The sequence below is a fragment of the Pinus tabuliformis genome, chromosome 4_1, assembly GCF_031772625.1.
Source record: "Pinus tabuliformis cultivar Carrire ecotype Pingquan chromosome 4_1, CPIR1, whole genome shotgun sequence".
NCBI classification, from domain to species: domain Eukaryota; kingdom Viridiplantae; phylum Streptophyta; class Pinopsida; order Pinales; family Pinaceae; genus Pinus; species Pinus tabuliformis.
In genome coordinates, this window is record NC_142303.1 from 423,681,870 (window position 1) to 423,705,474 (window position 23,605).

Here is a 23,605-nt window from a genome sequence, read left to right on the forward strand (position 1 = left end):
AATCCTCAAATGAGAAAGATCAAGCTTCTTACCAGAATAAGCCTCCTCGGGTGTACTCATGCCAAGTATCCTATGAGGACAACGGTTCTGCACATAAACTGCTGTATTGCATGCTTCCGCCCACAAGTGAAGGGGTAGGCCCTGATCATGCAACATTGCCCGTGCAGCACCCACAATCATTCTGTTCTTCCGCTCAGCTACCCCGTTCTGCTATGGGTTATGGGGAGCTATGAGCTCTCTACGAATCCCTTCTGCCTTGCAAAAATCCTTGAACTCGTCCGAGATGTATTCACCACCATTATCGCTCCTAAGAGCCTTCACCTTCTTCCCCGACTCCTTCTCGACCAGTGCTTTGAATTCACAGAACTTTGAATATGTCTCACTCTTCTTCTGCATGAAGAAGATCCAGCACTTATGAGAGAAATCATCAACAAAAATCACATAATACCTATGTTTTGCTGTCGAAGCAACTGAGAAAGGTCCACACACGTCTGTGTGAATTCTCTCAAGGATCGTCGTGGCGCGATTATCCTTCTCGTGAAAGGTGGCTTTCACAAACTTCCCCAAAGTACACCCCTTGCACTGATCTGACTGCGCAAGTGTGCCTTTAGGAAGCCCTGTAGTGATCTGTTGCAGTATCTTCAAGGCTCCATGGTGAAGGTGACCCAATCCCCTGTGCCACAACTCGCCATCATCCCAGCTCACCAATCCTTCTGCCTTGCTTTCCATTGCTGCGCATCCATCTACATGCAACTGATAAAGGTTCCTCACTCGAACCCCTATCTTCCGGGTCTCACCAGTTGTCTTGCTGCGTAGGAAAGCCTTTCCCTCGCTGAAAACAACATCATACGCCTTGTCTTCTAACATCGCCATTGAGATAAGATTCTTCTTCAATCCTGGAACATGCATGACTTCCTTCAATACGAAGGGTTTACCAGACTCCCTCTCAAAGGTAATGGTACCGATACTGGTCGCACTGTATCTACCATCATCGCCCATCTCGATGTGCACTCCAAGATCTTTGTCCTCCAGATCAGAGAAAAAATCTCTATCTCCCGTCATGTGAAAAGACGCACCACTGTCCAAGAACCACACGGATCCCATCACACTTGAAACCAAGCATGCGATCAACGAAAAATCAAGCTCAAACTGAGAAGCTAAGGCCTCTCCCCCTGCAGATCCAGCAGCTTGCTTGTTCTTCTTCTTCTGTGGACAATTTGTGGCATAGTGTCCGTGCTGGTGACAGTGAAAACACTTCACCTTGGACATGTCCTGCTTCTTGCCTTTCGCACTAGACTGAGAAGCTTTCTTGCTCTTCCCTTTCTTTGCTTTGGCAGCCAAAGCACAATTCTCTTCATCAGCTCCCTTTGACAAAGATCCGTCCCTGGTAACTCCGCCTGATCTCCTCCTGCACAAGATCTGACCATAGTCTTTCCCATCCTGGCAATTTCTCCCGACCATTGACAGAGTCCTGATAGGAATGCCAACTCTTCGGAAGACCAAGGAGAGCCAAGCTCACCAAGTCCTCATCATCGACAGTAACCCCCACACTTCCCAGCTCATCTCGACACTCAGTGAACTTCGTGAGATACTTGGGAATACTGTCACCCTTCTCGCATTTGATGTTTCTGAGTTTATCTTTGAGCGCCAGCTTCCTCTGATCGCTCTTGCTTTGGAATAATTCTGTTAATGATTTCCACATCAAATATGGAGTAGCCTTTCCATGGAGGCTGGACACAATGTGATCCTTCACGCCCTCCAACAGAATCCTTCGACATTTTGCGATCTTCTTTTGCCAAGCATCAGCTTGAGTAGCATCAGTAGGCTTTGGGATATCCGTATCTATGAACTCCTTCAGCCCGTTATCATCCAATACTGCCTCCATCCTGTCCTTCCATGCAATATAGTTTGAGCTGCCCTCAAGAGCATACTCCAATCGCAATCCGTTGAAAGACATTGCTGCGTTGTCACCAAGAAAACACTGCTGCAAATTCGAATTCCACCAGCAACCAACTCAACCGCCTCGGATCTAAGATTCGTGAGAACACAATATTTCTCGTACAGAGATTGACTATATGGGCATTCACCGGATATCTCAGCTTCCAAAGGAAGGATGAATCCAGAGGCTACCTGGCCCGACTACAGACTCTGCCTGAAGAAATAGAATGTAAACACTTCCTGAATAGTAGATCTGATGATCAACACCTCTGATACCATGTAGAAATTTTGAATAATTTAACACATATTCAACAGAGATTATCCTGATCATGTACTATTGCGGAATACATACACAATACATAAGCTCCTCTACGTTGATCATCAATATAGCAGCATCAATAACAATAAAACATCAAGAGCATTCACACATTAACATAGTATGTAACCCGGGGAAAGCATCTCGCTAAAAACCCCAACTATTTGTATATTAATGATTGAGACCATGTAACATTACAAAGTACAATGCTTATCACAAGCAATCCAGTACCAGCTCCACCTGTTACACACAATACAGCTAAGATCTGATCTCCAAATCTATTCCACTGCTTGCCTGCCTCCACTGCTTAATACCTGCTCAAGAACTGATGAGAATGGCTTACCAAACTCGTATTTCACCTCAAAATAATCACTCACACTTTGTTGGACGTGAGCAAAGGCTACAATACTGGGCACATACGTGAGCAAACTCACTGGCATACTCAATCCCTTGATTTTGCAAGATCTGGTGCACAACTATAGTCACAACTGATAGCAATCTGATTCTCTACCACCTGTCCCTGTTGAACTGAACATGCACTGACATGCAACTGAGTTAACTGATGTATTCATTAGTTGCATCATGAGTTAATAATTAGTTTAACAACTCATCATTAGTCTATTTGCAGTTAGACTAATTACAACTAGTTTAACTAAGTCAAACTGAACACAACTCCATCAACTCCACCAAACTCAACTGATTGAGTTCTAACTGAAGTCATGCATGCAACAACTCAACTGACTCATAAGAAAAGCGTATTTCCTTCTGACAGCTGCATGTGCCACCTCTGTAGCTCAAACTGAACTGCTCCAAGCGAATAAGATCAATTTTATAGTCCAAATATTATTATGAGACAATAATATTTGACTTTTCTATTTTTGACAGCCAGTCTAAAAATAGACTTTGATCACTCACACTGTGATCACTCACACTTTGATAAAAAATAGAAGTCCATCTATTTTTCCCAACTTGACCAATCATCCATAAATAGCAACCTGCAATCCATAGACATGATCCATATGTCTAAAAATAGACATAGTCTAAAAATAGACTTACGCCAAAAATAGCATGCGGGCCCACTTAGTGAAGGCGACTCTTTTCACTAAGCTCCATCATCTTGTTGCAATCTCAACATTGCCAGCGTGTTAGAATAATTATGCATATAGATTTAATCATTGCATTTCTAGAAGCCCCCTTACACATGTACATACCTTAGTTGTGGCTTGGTTGAACTCTTAAACCAGCTTAAGGATTTTCATGCTTGCTTGTGCACAACAAGAGGGCAGATTTGATTGCTTTTTTTTTCTGTTGGTGAGTTATGGATAAACCACAAGCTAACAGGGGGAGATCGAGGATAATTGGACCCAATTGAACCAGTTGGAGCGATTATACAAATGGATAGGAGTTTGATTTGGGACTCTGACCGGGTGGCCTTCCCAAATGTTAATGAGGCAATTTTTGGCCATCAATGAGTTGAAAATAGTTAGAATTTTAGGTATTTTTAGAGTCATGAAATTTTATCTTTAATGGCATGGATGACAATTGTTGGAATTTTAAGGTTTTTCGGAGTTCTGATATTTTATCTTTAACGCCATTGCTAAAACATGTTGAAAATGTACCCTGGAAAAAAAATGTTCTAACATCAACACTTTTCGTTTTCACGGTGTTTTTTCATTTTTTTACACAAAAAATTGGTTTTTATTGCCATTTTCAAAAAATCTTGAAAATTTACCCCGAAAAAAAAAACCGAAAAAAAAGAAAAAAAGAAAATAATAATAATAATAAAAAATAAATACACACACACACACAGATATATATATATATATATATATAGATATATATATATATATATATATATATATATATATATATATATATATATATATATATATATATATATATATATATATATATATATATATATATATATATATATATATATATATATTGATGTAGCATCAACACTTTTCGTTTTGGGGTTTTTTTGCTAGAGTTCTCCTTTTAAGGAAATAGTTCTCATTTGATTAGATTTTGTGTTCTGTGTATAGAGTGCTTCATTGTTTGTGACACATCAAGAGTTTTTTCACTTAATCAAAGTTTCATACTTGGTTTTCAGCTACCCCAGCTTGCTATTGGTTTGGATAATCTGTTCTCTCAGACAATTCCATTTGAGTATAGTAGATTGGATTCTTCTGTTGTCAGTTTATGATCTAGTGTTGTATGATGCATTGCTACTAGTTATAACAAGTTAGTTCCATGTAGACAAGAATTTAGAGTTCTCCATCGATCTCAAGTTGTTGATATCATTTATTGTTCAATGGGTATACCAAGAAAATTTGTTAAAAGGGTGGATTCGATTCCTTCTATTGGTTTTGGTTTGCTTCTTCTTCAAATAAGAATGTTAATATTCTTAACAAAAGAGGGTTGATTGGTAAGTTCACTAGCCTTTTTCCTAGTTATAGCTATGTTTTAGAATGGACCTATAATAATTGGTTAGACCATGAGCCCATTGGTATATTATATTATGGAAATGGTTGTTTTGCCTTCGTTTTTTAAAGCAAGGAGGATAGGGATCTGATTTCCATATATGGATGTTATTCCATGGGTACCCGAGGAAATTTTCTCACCCATTGGACTCTAGATTTTTTAAATTGCTTCTACACCTGTTTGGATTAGACCATCATATATTTCCCTTCTTTTTGGTGTGATGGTGTTTTTAAATCCATAGGAGATAAATTGGGATGGTGTATTACTAGTTCTTAGGTCAAGGAAAATAAATTCTCTTGTGCCAAAATTTGTGTCAAAATGGATTTTAAAAAAGGGATCTAAGAAGTGATTCATGTTGACTTGAAAGGTTGGTCCCATCTTTAGGCCCTCAATTATGAGAAAGTTCCTTTTAAATGATTTTTTTCCATGATTATGAGAGCTTTGCAAAAATATGTCCAAATGCTTCAACTTCTCATCCTCCATGTAAACCTTCTCAATCCTCTCACAATAATGATGAGCAAGGAGCATTCAAAACAACTTCAGTAAAACACCTTGAAAACCATTTTTCCAGCCTTCTACGGTCACTTCATACATAGTTTTCAAATTGACGAAAGGAACGTAGTCGCTTGTCCGCATCGGGCAAGGGCCAAGGCATCAAACCTCCGCCAAGAAATCATCTATCTAAGAGGCCTCATTCAAATATACTTGAATCTCATCAATATCATACCCTCAATAATATATATGAAACTTTGAATTTCTTGTAAACATAATAAGTGGGTGAAGAATCTCAATTTGATCAACCAACTCTAGTTCAAGTGTCTCCAAAGAACATCAATTCATCTATTGAGGAAGAATATTCATCCAAGGATAATGAGAAAAGCCTTCTTTTAGAAAAGAAGGAAGAAGAGGCTCGAATGGAGGAAGAGGAGGAGGTCAAACTCCCCTCTTCTTCTCCTTCCTATTTAGATGCTCTAAAAATCAACCAGTGTTACTCCCCTCCATTAACAAGAAGTAGGAAATATCAAAGCAAGGAATCTCCAAAATCAAGTGTTGATCATTTTCTCGCCTCCTGTGGGGCTAGCGGGGGTCAATCTCACTCAAATATTTAAAATGGTTTGTTGTGTATCATCTTCTGCAAGCAATTTGTAATAATTTACTCTTTTTCACAAGAAGAAGTAGTTGCAAGTTTTATAAGGTCTAATATTGGAACTCATCCCCCTCTCCTTTTATTGGGTAGAGGATGGTTTTTTTGCTCTCCTCTTTTTACATTCATTGAATAAATTTCCTTGTAATATTATTTTTATGTACTTTTAAAAACAAGAATGCATATATATATTATATTGAAAATCCGCCCCTAGACACAGCAAGTTCATTGGGAATCACATTGATTTTGTCTCACAAAATTCTAAAAAGACTAAAAACCAACCTACTCTCAATAATAACAAGCAGGGAAAAGGTCCAAAACTAACTCTTTGATTTTTTATTCCTACTACTTCATGTATTAGGAGTAAATTTAACAAATTGATTGCATAAGAAAATGCAAAACATAATATTTCTATAAGATGCTAGAGGACAACCCACCGCTTGACCCACGGGAGGCAAGACATATCTCAGGACTATAGTTCTTTCTACTATGAGTTTTTCTGCTTCTTATTACCAGAGGGAAGATTGTTGATTTTTAAGCATATATGAATATGAAGGAGAAGTAGAGGAGAAATCGTTCTCGACCACCATACCAATTTCTTTATCTCTCAATGCAAAAGGAACCTTTGGAGAAAAAATTTCCACCACAGAAGTTTTTTTTGGAGAGTCCTGATTAGAGGCTTCTGCATCCTTCGAATTAGGATGGACCTTTGGAATATGAGTATTCTTGGATGGTACTAGCTAATCCATTAGGGCCTCAAGATTCTCACCTTCTGTCTAAGGAACATTCAAGACTCCAAAACTATTGTTAGAAAGGTGATGATGTTGAGACTCAACCTTATATGTCTATAGTTTCTTATTTTCATGCTTATTGTGTTTCTTTTTAACTATAATGAATCCTTGCTTATTTTCTCCTTGCTATTCTTTAGAAGGAAGCGATGGATTGGAGAGCTTTGGGAAACTGAAGCTTTTGGACAACTTTCTGCAAAGTGGCCATACTCATGTCACATATTACACTTAAAAGGAGCTTGTTCATAATCTAGAGCTTAGAGGTTAGACCCACCATCCAGATTTAGTTGAATCACCTCAAGGAAGCCTTTTGTGAAATCCATTTCAACGCAAATTCAGGCACACAAAAAATTTCTCCCATTTTCCATGTCTCTGGTGCAGATGAAATTTTCATCAGGGGGTTAAATTCCAAAGACCAATAGAGTGAGAAATAAGCTTTTGGTACCCATGAAATAGGACTTGACTTATAGATCTGGTCTCTATATTCTCAGTTCTAAAAAAGAAATGTGTAATACCCATTTCCACTATAGAGAATGTTCTTGGGTTCATTATTTTCTGAGTTGATAGAAACCCAATTTTCAATGGCTTCATAACTTGGCTATAAGCTAGTAAACTTTCCCAATAACCCTTCTTCCTTCTAAAGTGCCACACTCTTTTTCACTGGGGAGGAAAGCCCTAGGTCCAAAGAAGGAATTGATTATGCCTTCTTCCCAAATTTGTTTGGGGCACTCATTTTGCATGCATGGAACTACACAATAAACAAAACACCCACTTTATATTCTTCAAAGGTTGTCCACCAACAAAGATGGAAAACCAAACAACTACAATCTAAGGGTTTCCAAATCGAACAACGGGAAAAATCCCACATCAGGTGAAATCCCAGATCTTACCCTTGCACCAGAAACCCAATGAACAACAATTTGGAGATGACGATGGTGACATGGCCTTCAAACAGTAGTGATTCAGGAACATAGGGGAACCCTAGCCGCAATGGAGCAAGCTTGTGGAGCTCCATATTTCATAATCAAGTCCACAACTGTTATTGTCAAATTTTTAAATCTAAAGGTATATGGTTGAATCGACATATTTTATCAGTTGATTAGAGAAATCGTTTATATCACTCAGGGAAAGGTGGATAAATTTGCCTTATACATTGAGCATTTAATTTCTATTCAATTTGATGTACTTCAACATTGTGTTTTGGTTGCATATTTTTATTAATACAATTTTCCTATTACGGGTTAAAAAAGAAAAAGGAAAAAAATCCCCTTTATCAAAATATTCCCCACAACTTCAAATTGATACCACCCCATATTACTTACATAATACTTTTAATTTTGAAATTTAAATTGAACTTGGCAAATTGTATAACTTTTTATATTATTTTTCACCACGCCGCAGAATGAATTAATTGTGATATGGAATAACAGGCCCCCATAAGGCATCAGTTCCAATATCATAAGTGCTTGTCCATATGAACGACCACGAATTTGATTAATTACTCTACGCGCTTTATGAGCAGACATACGTATATTTCTCGCCAAAGCTCGTATCTCTGGACCTGGACTATTATTTCCCATTGACTCCATCCTCCCTAATGTTCCTTCCTTCCTGGGTGATTGTACTGGGCAGGCGGACTGAAAGGGGAATGGGGAATGCGGGCGTGTAATGCTCTCAGTATGTGTAAGTGTGCGGTAGGTTCGGTAATCAATTGCAATGCCGTGATTCGTTAATCTCTTGCTGGTTCGGTCGTGGTGATTGATGTGCGGTAGGCAGGCAGGTTGACGTGTCGGTCGGTAGCATGGTGGGAGAATGAATGAAACCGAACGAACCGACCTGATATCTTCGATCTTGCTAACTGTTCGGATCTCAATTGCTGCCCGGCTCTTTATACCTCCTTAGATCTCTTCTCTCTATACCTACTGATCTATGATCTATGATCTATACCTCCTCGACCTTGACGCCTACAAAAAACATACCACCAAGACGGACCTACACGAAACCACCACCAAGATGCAGATACAACATGGCGATACGTTGATTCAACTTTGAGTAGAGTTTGCAAAATACGGTGCTAAAGCGTAATTACATATATAATGAAATGTATCTTTGTATACGAGATTCTTTTCCAGGAGAAAGACCTACCCTTATTTCTCACTAAAGCCCGGCACCTTCATCGCCCTACCTGCACTTTGCTAGCCCTACCCCTCCTTCTCAAGCCCTCTAAAGCTCTACCCGCCCATTCAGACATACCAGCTGTACCACGCCTTTATGTCTGGGAATTTCAATACTGAAAAGTGGCCTATCCCATCCAGCCATCCATCGATCATCCATCCAAGCATTGATTGAAAGTAAGAAATTCCTCTGTCTCCCTTTGTCTATGTCTCAAAGGCCTCCTCCCCTACGGCCGGTTGCCTACCCTATGGATCCCGTTGATGCCCCAAAGCTTCCTCCCTTCCCCTTGCGCTTGTAGCTGCCTAAGTGAGTTTGCTTGTCCGGCCTGACTAGCCGAATTCTCTTCTATTGAGAGATGTCCCTACGGGGAATTTTTCCTATATGAATAAAGAAAAGAGAGGGTCAAGGGGGATTGTCTCCTAGGTCCCAGCTCTTCTGCATCCCGGTGAGTTCGGTCTCCGAGACCTCCGATCAGCGTATGGAAGTAGCAGCTATGGAAGAGTACCTGCTTTTAACAAATAAAGACAGGTTGGTTTTTTTCCGTCTACTAGACTATGCTCACCCTTTCGTGTACTGCAAGTGTATAATAAGGTATCTGTTGAAGGCCGGTTGCCTGCCCTAGTGGGCATTTTTCTATGTCCAATAAATCCTCCATCCCCTCGGGACATTCTCAATAGAAAGGTAAGCCTTCTTATTATGGGACCTAAAAGTAGTGTACCAGAGCCGCTCCCTTCTGATCCGACGATGAGGAATCAAGTCGTGCATTTCTTATTAAAGTGAGGCCAGTGCCCCTTCTCCCGATGGTTCTTTGCGGGGTTCCCTCCTTCCATAGCATCTGGCTATCCGAGCATCTGTCCCTCCTGTACCAGTATTCAAAGATGAAATCCCCCTGGCTTTCTTCTTTCTTAATGGCAGAACAAGGCGCCGGTCTTGCCGGTACTCTATGTGAGTAATAAAAACAGGTGTCTAGTTTGTGGGCAGCTCTAAGAGGGGAGTGCTTTTCTCTTCCCTCCAAATAGCGTAAGAGAAGCGGGTGCTACTCTATCTCGGTGGGGCTTCTCCTGGGTTGGCTGGTACACTTTAATAAGTGGTTTTTCGCTTTGCACTTGCCCGACTTCGACGTCACCCAACCGAAGAACCAAGACATCGATTCTTGTTCGAGCCAGCCAACCTTACTTTGATCACCAGGCGCGACTATAATAACGTCAGGTATAGGTATCTTTATTATCCTCGGCATGCATAACCACCCACCACCTCTGCTCCCATTGTCTCTGTCTCTTTTGCGGATACTGATGCTTTTTACTCTCCCTTGCCTCCTTTCCTTCTTGAGTGAGCAATCCTCACTATATGAATAGTGAGTCCCTCACCCATATGAATGAGTGAGTCGATGGCTAATTTACAATGATTGACCTTATCTTTTATCTTTCACTATAGGTTTATTTCTTATTTTCACTTTTCTCTTGACTGAAACTTAGGGATTAATTTAATATCCTTTAATTGAACCTTGGAAAAGAAAAAAATTGATAATAATAATTGACCTTAAGAATATACTTTAATACTCTTTCCTTTTCACACGATTAAATTTTACATGAATACTTATAAAAATTATCCTCCAAATAAAGATGTAGTTATATTTCATTTTTTCTTCCTCCAGGAAAAAACTTCTCAGACAAAACTTATCTTGTTAATTTATGAAGATTTTCGGAAAAAATCACATTGCCAATGTTTGGTTCTGAAGATGAACCACACTAGCTGGTTCGAAACGCGTCAACCAAATGTTAGCAATGTGATTTTTTCGAAAATCTTCATAAATTAACAAGTTATGGATCACAGAAGCTTGAATTCGAATAAAAATTATCCTCCATGTAGAGAGACATTTGTATTTCCTTTTTTTTTTTATTCTCTACACAAAATATGTTGATTTTTCTTAAGGATATATTGTTCTTTTCTTTAGATAATTTCATTACATCTTGTACACATAGAATTCACCCCACAACATCATTACACCATTAGAAATTATGTAGAAAGAACAATAAAGATGAGCGGAACATAAAGGAACAACAAAAGAAAAACATGCACAAAAAGAGACACCAATATTTGGTCGGAGACTAAGGCAAAACCCCACAAGTGGGAAAACCTGGAATTCAATTCTTCATCTTAAATTAGATATTCATCAATTGTTCAGTTGAGATACAAAGTACATCCATAGTGAGATATATCATTACATTAGACTACAATTCATTTCAAAACTTCAACTATGAATTGACTTCTGATAATCAAATGAGTCCTAGAAGACTTCTGCTATGTCACTAGGCCATCTTGGGCCATATGAACCAAACCATTGTGTGGTCCATGTGAGTTAACCACTGGGGCATATGAACCTCCATGCCATGTGAACCACCGAGAACTACGAACCATAGGGCCATGTGAACCTCCAAGCACTGCTAACCACCGGGCATTGCTAACTAACGGACCATGTGAACCATCGAGCACTACTAACCACTGAGAATTGCTAACTAATGTTCCATGTGAACCATCGGGAACTACTAACCACCGAGCTATGATACCACCAGGCACTCCTAACCACCAACCCATGCTAACCATCAGACACTGCTAATGAACGAGCCATGTGAACCTACACACATTGCTAACCACCAAGTCATGCTAACCATCGAATATTGCTAACCATTGGGCCATGATAACCATCGGGAACTGCTAACCAACGAGAAATGTGAACCACGGGGAACTACTAACCAATGGGAAATGTGAACCATGGGGAGTTGCTAACCACTGAGCCATGCTAACCATCACGCACTAGTAACCACTGAGCCATGCTAACCACCATGCACTACTAACCAATGGGCCATGTGAACCATCGAGCACTACTAACCATCATTCCATGCTAACCATCGGGCACTACTAACCAACGGGCCATGTGAACCACCGAGCACTGCTAACCATTGAGCCATGCAAACCATTGGGCATTGCTAACCACTAGTCCATGATAACCACCGAACACTACTAACCAACGAGTCATGTGAACTAATGGGCACTACTAATCATTGGGCCATGTATAGTTGGGCCATACACATAGAATATAGATATAATAGTGTCAAGACTACAAAGCGAAAGAACCACATACAAGTATTACATACACAAAATTGAGTCTTTATATATACCATTATGTTGACCATAGTTATGAATACGATGCCATTACAGTGAGATCAGATAACATCAAAAGATGTGACTTCATGTCTTATTAAAATTATATGATACAAAGAGAAAGAGTGAATGTCAGTACAATGAGACCAACGAGAGCGAGATAGTTGCATAAGACCATCTACGAGAGTACTGTAGCAAGAGTGAGTCTTGTAGCGAGCGTGAGTCCTATAGCCACATGCCAAGAGCAAAGGCCCTGTGGAGAATGCTAGTCTAACACTTGCAAAAAATACAAAGAGAATCCATGTCCGACTTGATTCATTCTACAATCATGGACTTCTAATCATGCACTGCAAATAATAATAGGTGTTGGAATCTTAAAAAGTGTATCTCCCTCTAAATGGGAAGGCTTCTTCAATCATCATCAATGAAGGAGACTTAAACCTTGTCTATCATTCCACTGTTATGTATCAAGATCATTGTTTCTTCAAATCATAACTACATTTGTTCAAACAAGACTATCATATGAAGTCAAATTATATAAGGTTCTCATGACAAGTTATCATCAACGATTTCAATTTCGCTTCAATGACATATATGTATATGTCATCAGTTATTCATTAAGGTTTAATTTCAAAGTGTACCTCCATATCATACCATATATAAAAGTCAAGACCAAATATCAAGGATATTTGAACTTATACCATGCACCAATATATTACATGTATTGAGAATTAAAGTTACTCACATAAGTATATAAGATTATTGTATAAATCAAGACTTTTCTGAACGCAATATTATTGTCATACCGTAGGGTTTAACTTGCCATCCCAGTGTTGCAGCTAAATCAAAACATAACGCCGTAACATACCTCGTAATATTCATATACCTTAGAAATTGGTAGCATATCCATTTTGTCATCTCACATATGCCCATAATATTTTTCACTAGCTCCCAGAATAAATTTGCATCAAGTTCCTTTTCTTGTACTAGCTTTCTCTATCCTGCACTAGCTCTCTTTTCATGTACCATTTTGCATCCAAATGATCCTCAAGAATGATTTTCTTATCACATCTTCATCATAAAGTTAGAAGTATTCAAATATTCATGCAAGAAGGATAAGAAAAACAATAAATATAAATAAGAGCATTGCCATAAAGAGATAACATAAGTTTAGAAGGTACTTATCTTTAGCGACAGGTGAACAACTCTCTCTTGAGCCAACCTTCAAGAGTCACTATTTTTCATCATCCATATGTCAATGTTGCCTTCAATATTTTCAATCAACTTCATAAGTAGCCAAACCCAACTGAGACTAGCCCATGTAGGATTACATTGAATATGTCACAAATGATGAACTAAATTCATACTAATCAAGCTAGGGTTACAAGGCTTGTAGAACTCAAGCCTTTATCATACCTTCTTCCAAGCACATTTCAAGAGTTTCTTCCAAACCCTAACCTCATGTTATCCATCAAAACCTATTTTAACTTGCTATAACAAAGTTGCCTAGGGTTTCCTTCAAACCATGGAATTCTTTTAGGTCTCCAACATCTTTCATTTTACTTGATCCATTTGTGTCTTCACAGGGGTGATATCCATGGCTTTTCTTCAAACTAGATCTGATACCATGTTGATTTTTCTTAGGGCTATATTGTTATTTTCTTTATATAATTGCATGACATCTTTTACACATGGAATTCACCCCACAACATCATAAAATCATTAGCAATTATGTAGAAAGAACAATAAAGATGTAGCAGAACATAAAGGAACAACAGAAGAAAATCATGCACAAATAGATACACCAGTATTTGGTCGAAGACCAGGGTAAAGAACCATAAGGGGGAAAACTCAAAATTAAATTCGTCTTCTTCTATTAGATATTCATTAATTGTTTAGCTGAGATAGAAAGAACATCCATGGTGATATATATCATTACATCGAGATACTCCAAGTTAGTTCACAACTTTGATTGTGAATTGAATTATGATAATTAAATGAGTCCAAGAATACTTATGGCATGTCACCGGGCCATCTTGGGCCATATGAGCTGTTAGACTCCGTCTCATGTCAGAGATTGATTCTTCTTCAAAACAGGGTTTTGAAGAAGAAATCATTTAATGTATTGATTTAAATTATGTAATTTATCTTTAGCTCTTCAAAAGGCAGTAGCAAACTTCAAACTCCTATCTCTGCAAACGCACAAACACAGTTCAAAGAATCATCAGCAATCAAAGGCAAAAAGCTATTTGGAGGGCGCCATCTGCATTTTTGGAATAGGATACCAATCTTCATCTTTTTATGTTCAGTGACTAAAGTCAATTACTTCACATTGCGCTATGGCTTCATCTCTGCACACTTAGCTCCGGGAAGCAGATTTAATTTTCACAAATATATTGAGAGAAGCCCTGAATGAACACTACTCACAGGCATTTTAATTCTATGGTTCTTGCATATGTTATGCCCTGGAATAGTAAAGGTTATAACATGGCCATAAAATTTCGTGCCAAACTTACACATGTATCACCGGTCTGGTATCAGTTGAAGAGAATTGGGACAGAGCTACAGTTATTTGGTAAGCATGATGCTGGTCAACAGTGGATGGCTCAAGTTCGTAAGCATGGGCTGCCATTGATGCAGACTATGAGAGAACATCATGGTTGGTTGTTGAATTTATTAGCATTTTTCAAACTTCCAGATTCAAATTCAAGATCGGCCGTGAACTGTCCCCGAATAATCATTGGGAAGCATAGTATAGAGATCAAATCCGATTTGAGGGACATGGCTCTCCAGCTTAGTTCTTTTCTGGCATTGGATGAGGTCCAGATATATATCCTGGTGAGCAGGTCTTTTAAACAGGAGACCCTTGTTACAACAGATGGAATTGAATCATTTTTAGGAAACAATTGCAATGCGATATTTCTTGGAGCGTCAATGTTTGTTAAAATGTGCACGACAAATCCTCATGTACAATTGTACAGGTGTAAATGCTTTTTCAGAGTATATTGCAATAAGAGAAGAAGCAAATGAACTATTGGACGAGGGCTTGGAGGATCAGGCATTAGTGGTTTTCAAAGACTTGCTTTTAGCTAAGCGACCTTCAAAACTGGATCTTCGATATGCAGACCTTTGGGCTGAGGAGACTTTGATTGAAGAGAGCTTAATTATGGACATTCTATTTCTTCTCTACTATGAACCAGCCCATATTTGCACAGCTGATAGATGGAAAAGTTTACTTGGTGTCTTCAAGGACATAATATCGGGTTGTAGCAACATTGAAAAACTTGCTGTGACACAAGAAGCGCAGAAATATGCACAACATGTCAGATATCAGGCTATTCTAGTTCTTATTGAAGTCTTGGATCTTGAACACTGGTCTACAATAATGTTCCTTTCAGTCAGGGCACTCATGCATTAACAAAGCATTGACGTTGAAGCTACTTGAGCTTGATGGTTCCCCAGTTGTTGAAATGACTCGAATTTATGGATGCATGGAAAAAACGTTGAGGGTCGATATTATTAATATAATTTGTTCTTTGATAAACAATCTTGTGCCAATCAGCAAGGAGGGTATCAAATAACTTTTCTAATGGAACTCCTGAGGGCGATAAAGACCTAGCATGCCATGGCAGAGGATTAGATCTTTTCACCCTTAGCGCTGTTGGAGCATTTCTTCATGGAGTTGAAGATGAATTCTCAGAGGTTCGATAAGGAAAGTGACTCAATCGGTCTCTTTCAGCCCTGGGGAGGATATTAGTGTACTGGTTTCTGAGGGCGGCATACAGAAATCATAAATTCACGATGCTTATGAGTGATACATTTGATGGCAATGCCAAAACGCTACTTATTCCTGTGGTGAAATCCTGAAATACCTGCGGTCACATATCATGCAAATAATCTAATCTGTGGATTAAATAAAGTGAAAAACATATCAACAATGCAGCTTCATTATTTGAATCATTGTGACTCATAAATCACCAACGGCTTCTGGAAAAACTACAGTTTGTAATATGATCATTCAACAGCTTCATGATCATCGTGTCATTCTTGTTCATTAAAACTCGTTCTATCGTGGTTTAACCTCAGAGGAGTTGGAACATGTGCAAAAGTACAGTTTTGATCACACAGATGCCTTCCGCAGGGTGAATCCATCAGATGTCATTATTTTAGAGGGAATTTTAGTATGTCATGATCCTCGTGTCCGGGAAATGATGAACATGAAGATCTTTGTTGACACAGATGCGGATGTAAAGCTACCTAGGAGGATAAAACATGACACCGTTGAGAGAGTATGCCAAGTTCGTTAAGCCAGCTTTTGATGTTCAGCCATAGGGAATGGCATGGTCACAAGACACAAGGAATTTTCTCAATAACACAGTGTTCGCAGTAAGCAATGTTGCAGCCCAGTTCAGCAAGGCAGCTCAGAGTTGTCGTTTTTGTTTTTTGATGAAGAATTTGTTGCAGAAATTGAAAGGCGACAACAAGGGCAAGGCTCTCACAACCAAGGAGTACTAAATGTTTTCTTAGAGGGGTTGACAGGTGTAGTTTCGGTGCTATTCAAACGGCGCCAGAACAGCATAATAGGATTCGATTCCTATTTCCCAGACTTTAATGAATGTTTCAACTGGATCTGCGTTCCATGTGTCGGCCATCAGAGGAGTTCAAAAGAAACGGATTTGCCAAGTCATGATTTCATGAGATTTTTAGCACCAGATTTGCCTCGAACTTAGCCAAACCATCAACAGAATTCAGTGGAAAGAGCGCCATTCTCTCTTCAGGAAGCGCTGATTATTTTTAGTTTATTTTGTTAATAAGGATAATAAAACAAATCCCTCATCTTGGGGTCGATTGGTTTTCCCCCAGCTGGTTTTTGTTTCATATTTGGTGATGTTAGTTAAAACAGCGCCCCTGTTTTGGGCAGCAGTTGTATTAAATGTATTAAAAAATTCATTTGTAAAAAAGAGTGAGAGAGGGGAGTTTTTCTGAGCGCTGGGAGCTGCTGGAGAAGCAGAGAGTTTTTTTTTGTACAGTTTTATGACAGAGAATTGAATGGAATTTCACAGCTCTGTTTGCTGAGATTCATGTGGTATGTTGATTTAGCATAAGTTTTTCCCTTTGTCTCATATGTAAACTGTTTTGTTTCATTCACCTCATGATCATATCTATTTGAGCAAATGAAGTGATTAGGTATGAATTCATAGTATTATATGCTCCTCCTATAAGTTTGTTCAATTCAATGTTTTCTTCTGTTTAAGGAGGATTCGAAGTATTATTTGCCCTCCTTAGCTCCTCACCAGTCTTGCCATCCCATTTGAAACCAGATTTGGTGTTAAATTGCATGCCTACCTTGCCTCAGTTGATAACCTGTGTAGTCATTATATTTCTCTGTTTCAAGCTGTGATTTTGCCCATGCAGCCCAGAAAAGCCCCGTCATTCCATTAAAAAACCCCAAAAATCATTAAATCCAACCCCCTATCAATTTACTAGCCTAAAATCTTTATTCTTAATTGGTCAGCCTAATCATATTGAAAGATCTACCGAATCTGACCCGAGAGAGCCTTCTCATACCTCGTAGGGCTAGCTACGAGGTGAAATGGTTTGATGTAGCCTTGAAGATTTACTTTTCTCAGCCTAGGGTGAAATCTCAAGCGCTAACATAGTGGCGACCATACTGGGGAGAACAAACTTGTTTGTGGGTTGATGTGTTTGTTTCATAAGTCTTAGACGGAGCCTGAAGTTACGCCAGAAGCCTTCGAAAACGCTCTTGTTTTACATCAGCGTTAGTAGATAAACGCTGCTTCAGTCAATCTCCGTGAGCTTGTGAATACGACCAATTCGATTGCATTTTACCCCAGTACATGTATCAATTTCAGATCTGATGTTGATGGTGGACAGCAGTCAGATACTTATGCAGGCTGAATCATTCACCTGGCGACTCCAATTCGATCAGACATTCCAGTGCCTGTTGATTTGTTCATGCAATGGTAGGGTATGTGGCAGACCCTGCACTTTGTGAAGCTCTATATGGCGTTAGAGAGTTGTTAGCGGATATTGAAATTAATGAAGAATTTTTCAGTATTTTCCTTCAATGTTTGAAATCTCCGAAGCTTCATCTTGAAGGCAAAACTAGATTTTATGAGTTAGTTGTTGAAAGAGTTGAAAATGAGATTCAGTATCTCGATGAGCAAATTCAGTCTTATGATTTCCAAGACCCTAAAAAGTTCTTGGAAATCCTTCTTCCTTCACAACAAGCAATAACAGACTTGCCTATAGAGGTATACATTGACAATGTGCAGCTGGAAATATGCATTGCAGAGTTGGGGCAGCCAACAGAGGCCGGTGTCCGTGATCCTATTGCAGCATACATGGACACATTTTTCAGTTTGATTGACAGATCAGGCTGTCTTTTCCGTGACCAAGCTCAGTACTCACATGAAGGGCTGCCAGCAACTGCATCTGTGACTTCGTGGCAGCATTCTCAAGCGGCTTCAATTTCAGGTTTACTTGCATGGTTAATTTGGCATTTTAGCATCACCTGATTTCTTGTTTATACAGCAGATTAGAGTAGGTTGTAAATAAATAAGCAGCCATAAGGGAAGCATCTTGTTTTAGTTTGCTTGAAGATTGTTTCAGTTCAGTTTCAGTGTGAAAATAAGTCAAGAGTTGTGTTATGATGACTCCATTGCCCAATGGTGGAGGCACTGTCTGCTCTCCCAAAGTTCTGCGGTTCTTGGCACCTCCAGGAAGCTGCAGTTGCCATCCCAAATGGAGCCGATGTTAGACTCCGTCTCATGTCAGAGATTGATTCTTCTTCAAAACAGGGTTTTGAAGAAGAAATCATTTAATGTATTGATTTAAATTATGTAATTTATCTTTAGCTCTTCAAAAGGCAGTAGCAAACTTCAAACTCCTATCTCTGCAAACGCACAAACACAGTTCAAAGCATCATCAGCAATCAAAGGCAAAAAGCTATTTGGAGGGCGCCATCTGCATTTTTGGAATAGGATACCAATCTTCATCTTTTTATGTTCAGTGACTAAAGTTAATTACTTCACATTGCGCTATGGCTTCATCTCTGCACACTTAGCTCCGGGACGCAGATTTAATTTTCACAAATATTTTGAGAGAAGCCCTGAATGAACACTACTCACAGGCATTTTAATTCTATGGTTCTTGCATATGTTATGCCCTGGAATAGTAAAGGTTATAACATGGCCATAAAATTTCGTGCCAAACTTACACATGTATCACCGATCTGGTATCAGTTGAAGAGAATTGGGACAGAGCTACAGTTATTTGGTAAGCATGATGCTGGTCAACAATGGATGGCTCAAGTTCGTAAGCATGGGCTGCCATTGATGCAGACTCTGAGAGAACATCATGGTTGGTTGTTGAATTTATTAGCATTTTTCAAACTTCCAGATTCAAATTCAAGATCGGCCGTGAACTGTCCCCGAATAATCATTGGGAAGCATAGTATAGAGATCAAATCCGATTTGAGGGACATGGCTCTCCAGCTTAGTTATTTTCTGGCATTGGATGAGGTCCAGATATATATCCTGGTGAGCAGGTCTTTTAAACAGGAGACCCTTGTTACAACAGATGGAATTGAATCATTTTTAGGAAACAATTGCAATGCGATATTTCTTGGAGCGTCAATGTTTGTTAAAATGTGCACGGCAAATCCTCATGTACAATTGTACAGGTGTAAATGCTTTTTCAGAGTATATTGCAATAAGAGAAGAAGCAAATGAACTATTGGACGAGGGCTTGGAGGATCAGGCATTAGTGGTTTTCAAAGACTTGCTTTTAGCTAAGCGACCTTCAAAACTGGATCTTCGATATGCAGACCTTTGGGCTGAGGAGACTTTGATTGAAGAGAGCTTAATTATGGACATTCTATTTCTTCTCTACTATGAACCAGCCCATATTTGCACAGCTGATAGATGGAAAAGTTTACTTGGTGTCTTCAAGGACATAATATCGGGTTGTAGCAACATTGAAAAACTTGCTGTGACATAAGAAGCGCAGAAATATGCACAGCATGTCAGATATCAGTCTATTCTAGTTCTTATTGAAGTCTTGGATCTTGAACACTGGTCTACAATAATGTTCCTTTCAGTCAGGGCACTCATGCATTAACAAAGCATTGACGTTGAAGCTACTTGAGCTTGATGGTTCCCCAGTTGTTGAAATGACTCGAATTTATGGATGCATGGAAAAAACGTTGAGGGTCGATATTATTAATATAATTTGTTCTTTGATAAACAATCTTGTGCCAATCAGCAAGGAGGGTATCAAATAACTTTTCTAATGGAACTCCTGAGGGCGATAAAGACCTAGCATGCCATGGCAGAGGATTAGATCTTTTCACCCTTAGCGCTGTTGGAGCATTTCTTCATGGAGTTGAAGATGAATTCTCAGAGGTTCGATAAGGAAAGTGACTCAATCGGTCTCTTTCAGCCCTGGGGAGGATATTAGTGTACTGGTTTCTGAGGGTGGCATGCAGAAATCATAAATTCACGATGCTTATGAGTGATGCATTTGATGGCAATGCCAAAACGCTACTTATTCCTGTGGTGAAATCCTGAAATACCTGCGGTCACATATCATGCAAATAATCTAATCTGTGGATTAAATAAAGTGAAAAACATATCAACAATGCAGCTTCATTATTTGAATCATTGTGACTCATAAATCACCAACGGCTTCTGGAAAAACTACAGTTTGTAATATGATCATTCAACAGCTTCATGATCATCGTGTCATTCTTGTTCATTAAGACTCGTTCTATCGTGGTTTAACCTCAGAGGAGTTGGAACATGTGCAAAAGTACAGTTTTGATCACACAGATGCCTTCCGCAGGGTGAATCCATCAGATGTCATTATTTTAGAGGGAATTTTAGTATGTCATGATCCTCGTGTCCGGGAAATGATGAACATGAAGATCTTTGTTGACACAGATGCGGATGTAAAGCTACCTAGGAGGATAAAACATGACACCGTTGAGAGAGTATGCCAAGTTCGTTAAGCCAGCTTTTGATGTTCAGCCATAGGGAATGGCATGGTCACAAGACACAAGGAATTTTCTCAATAACACAGTGTTCGCAGTAAGCAATGCTGCAGCCCAGTTCAGCAAGGCAGCTCAGAGTTGTCGTTTTTGTTTTTTGATGAAGAATTTGTTGCAGAAATTGAAAGGCGACAACAAGGGCAAGGCTCTCACAACCAAGGAGTACTAAATGTTTTCTTAGAGGGGTTGACAGGTGTAGTTTCGGTGCTATTCAAACGGCGCCAGAACAACATAATAGGATTCGATTCCTATTTCCCAGACTTTAATGAATGTTTCAACTGGATCTGCGTTCCATGTGTCGGCCATCAGAGGAGTTCAAAAGAAACGGATTTGCCAAGTCATGATTTCATGAGATTTTTAGCACCAGATTTGCCTCGAACTTAGCCAAACCATCAACAGAATTCAGTGGAAAGAGCGCCATTCTCTCTTCAGGAAGCGCTGATTATTTTTAGTTTATTTTGTTAATAAGGATAATAAAACAAATCCCTCATCTTGGGGTCGATTGGTTTTCCCCCAGCTGGTTTTTGTTTCATATTTGGTGATGTTAGTTAAAACAGCGCCCCTGTTTTGGGCAGCAGTTGTATTAAATGTATTAAAAAATTCATTTGTAAAAAAGAGTGAGAGAGGGGAGTTTTTCTGAGCGCTGGGAGCTGCTGGAGAAGCAGAGAGTTTTTTTTTGTACAGTTTTATGACAGAGAATTGAATGGAATTTCACAGCTCTGTTTGCTGAGATTCATGTGGTATGTTGATTTAGCATAAGTTTTTCCCTTTGTCTCATATGTAAACTGTTTTGTTTCATTCACCTCATGATCATATCTATTTGAGCAAATGAAGTGATTAGGTAGGAATTCATAGTATTATATGCTCCTCCTATAAGTTTGTTCAATTCAATGTTTTCTTCTGTTTAAGGAGGATTCGAAGTATTATTTGCCCTCCTTAGCTCCTCACCAGTCTTGCCATCCCATTTGAAACCAGATTTGGTGTTAAATTGCATGCCTACCTTGCCTCAGTTGATAACCTGTGTAGTCATTATATTTCTCTGTTTCAAGCTGTGATTTTGCCCATGCAGCCCAGAAAAGCCCCGTCATTCCATTAAAAAACCCCAAAAATCATTAAATCCAACCCCTATCAATTTACTAGCCTAAAATCTTTATTCTTAATTGGTCAGCCTAATCATATTGAAAGATCTACCGAATCTGACCCGAGAGAGCCTTCTCATACCTCGTAGGGCTAGCTACGAGGTGAAATGGTTTGATGTAGCCTTGAAGATTTACTTTTCTCAGCCTAGGGTGAAATCTCAAGCGCTAACATGAGCCAGACCAAAATGCAGTCCATGTGAACCATACTACCAAACCATGTGAACCGTTGGGAATTTCAAACCATTGGGACACGTGAACCTTCAAGCATTACAAACCACCAGGCACTGCTAACCAATGAGCCATGTGAGCCACCGAGCAGTGCTAACCATTGAACCATGCTAACCACAGGGCACTGCTAACCAACAGGCCATGTGAACCACCAGTCACTGCTAACCACCGGACCATGCTAACGATCGGACACTACTAACCAATGGGCCATGTGAACCACCATGCACTGCTAACCACTGAGCCATTCTAAACATCAATCATTACTATCCACTGAGTCATGCTAACCACTGGGCACTGCTAACCAACAGGCCATGTGAACCATCAACACTGCTAACCACCGATCCACGCTAACCGTCAGGCACTGCTAACCACTGGGCCATGCTAACCACCGAGCACTGCTAACCAACGGGTCATGTGAACCACTGGGAATTGCTAGCAGCTAGGCCATGCTAACCACTGGGCACTACTAACGAATGAGCCATGTGAACCATCGGGCACTGCTAACCACTGAGCCTTGTTAACCATCGAGCACTTCTAACCACTGGGCCATGCTAACTACCAACCATTGCTAACCAATAGACCATGTGAACCACCAGGCACTACTAACCATTGGTCCGTGTACAATCGGGTCATACACATAGAACAAAGATATAACAATGCCGAGGCTATAAAGTCGAAAAACCATATACAAGTATTACATACACAGAACCGATTCCTTATATATACCATTATGTTGACCATATTTGTGAATATGATGCCATTAGAGTCAGATCAGATACCATCTAAAGATGTGAGTCCATGTCGTATTAAAATGAGACAATATAGAGAGAAAGAATGAATGTCATTAAGGTGAGACTAGTGAGAACAAGATAGTTGCATAACACCATCTGCGAGAGTATTGTAGCGTGAGTGAGTCCTATAGCGAGCATGAGTCTTGTAGCAACATTCCAAGAGCGAAGGTCCAATGGAGAATGTGAGTCTAACCCTTGCAAAAAATATAGAGAGAATCCATATCTGAAATATCTCATAACCATATGAGCTAGACGATAACCTCAGAACAAATACCATCCGAAAATCACAGAACCAAATAAGCCATCTAAATTGTCTTTGGAGATAAACCCAATAGGGTATTTATAGTTGATTCTATAAGCGAAAGGT